The 2,101-nt window shown below is 33.2% G+C and overlaps 1 long non-coding RNA gene across 1 annotated transcript in view; it reads left to right on the forward strand.

The window, feature by feature from the left end:
* The window catches only part of LOC111087145, a 15,228-nt gene that overhangs the window by 11,378 nt on the left and 1,749 nt on the right, over positions 1-2,101 (forward strand). The window contains exon 2 of the long non-coding RNA XR_002611862.1: positions 447-558. This is a non-coding gene — a long non-coding RNA (uncharacterized LOC111087145). The remainder of the gene's footprint in view (positions 1-446; positions 559-2,101) is intronic.

A 2,101-nucleotide genomic window follows, 5' to 3' on the forward strand; every position in this document is an offset into this window, starting at 1 on the left:
CCATGTTCTTTATAAATTCAACTGGAAAAATTCTATGAATTTATAATATTTTCATCTGTAAATCATCAAATTATACAAAGTTCCCCAGTAAGCTGAAGACTCATAACGTTAAAAACCGGGTTTCGATACCCGTGGTTGGCAGAGCACAGATAGCCCATTGTGTAACTTTGTGCTTGACTACAAACAAATCATACAGATATAAAATATTTTAACCTACCTAAGTTCATATACTGGTTTTGTGTGTGCGTAAGTTTTCTGTTATAATATAATGGATATTCCTGTAAATTCTAGATAGGTATACAATTGAAAAATAACACAGTAGTGTAATACAAATTCCTGTAATTTTGAAACCTATTCAACGTAATCTTTATACGCGTACGTTAAGTACTGTTAATTTAATATTTGTTATTTATGTTATTAACATATTTTTTTCGCACTGTTTACAGACCCAAGGCTCCTATCAGTAAAACTAGCTATCGTGGATCCACGAACGTGGTGCTCTGGCGGTGTGTAAATCTACTAATGTCATTCTTTTTCTTTCTTGCTACATGTGTTCAGGTAAATTATATTAACATCTTTCTGACAGTGTTTAGTCTTTAAACAATGGTTTTGACATGCGGGTTTTTTGTAGGGTTCGAACTTCATAGTGTTAATATTCAGTATATATGACTGCGAAGTTTTATCTCGTACATTGTGGTGTGCCATTTTTTCTAGTAGAATATATATTTAAACATTCTATTTTACAGAAGCTACACTTTTATTGAGTGAATTTTGTGTATGATTGTATCTATTTAACGTGTTAAGGAAATTAGTCGAAGCTGAAAAGCGATGTATTACATAATGATGTTTTCAACACACAGTTAATTGATTAGGTTTAATAGTTTGTTAATTTTTGGTCGCCCTATAAACACATTTAATAACTTGAAATGTTTTGCTGCTCTACAGAAACACTTAATAACGTACTAATTTTTTATCCCATAAATACGCTTAATAAACTCAGTAATTTCGATTAATTGATGGTAAATTAAGATAGGCTGGAAACGTAAGCGGTGTTTGTTCATTATCTAGTTTATTCACTAAAACAATCAAAATGTCTAGTTAGGGTTTGCGAATCTTTGGCACGTGAAGTTTTCTTTTTTTTTTCTTCCAAGGAATAATGCCATGTCCGTTTGAGAGATAGATAGAAAGACTGAAAAGAAAAGCGCTAAAAGGATTCAATTTGTAGGGTAGAACACAGTTTGTAGGGTAGAACACAGTTAACTTGTCAGATTAAAAATGCACTGTCCGTAAATGGGGAAATGGTGTAACACACTGTTTGAATTCATTAAAAAATTAACCACGACTGTGATTATCATTTCTACTTATAAATTTAATTACGATCCCTATTATTATTTTATTAAGTGTAAAAATAAAATAAAATAATTTTTCCATTTGTTTTTTTTTTACTTGTACTATTTACACAAAAGTTTCACTAAAACTCCTGGTTGGATCTGGAACTCACGAAACCGCCAAACACATGATGTGTACACTTTTGAAACTTAACAGTAGAAAATGTTCGTTCAGGATTTTGAATCCGAGCATATATGGATCACGACCCGTTGCCGTTGAAGCGTGCTCTGCATTTTGAGGGCGTGGGCGCGATATCAAAGTAACAGTCAAGGCGTATTATTAGATGAGATAAGAGTAGTGAATTACGGTGGATGCTAATGCCAAGCTGCCTCACCTCTAATCTGTCAGTTCAAAATTAGGGACTACTTTGCACAGAAATCTTTTGTGTAGATTTACGCGAAATTCAAAAAACAAGACAAAAGAGTTCGCTGTCCCTGGGCAATAGTGATGAATGTTATGTGTAACTTTCATAATCACTAAAACAAGACAAAAGAGTTCGCTGTCCCTGGGCAATAGTGATGAATGTTATGTGTAACTTTCATAATCACTAAAACAAGACAAAAGAGTTCGCTGTCCCTGGGCAATAGTGATGAATGTTATGTGTAACTTTCATAATCACTAAAACAAGACAAAAGAGTTCGCTGTCCCTGGGCAATAGTGATGAATGTTATGTGTAACTTTCATAATCACTAGCAGTTGAATTTGGTTTACT

Source organism: Limulus polyphemus, unplaced genomic scaffold (assembly GCF_000517525.1).
Source record: "Limulus polyphemus unplaced genomic scaffold, Limulus_polyphemus-2.1.2 Scaffold1794, whole genome shotgun sequence".
In the NCBI taxonomy this organism is placed as follows: Eukaryota; Metazoa; Arthropoda; class Merostomata; order Xiphosura; family Limulidae; genus Limulus; species Limulus polyphemus.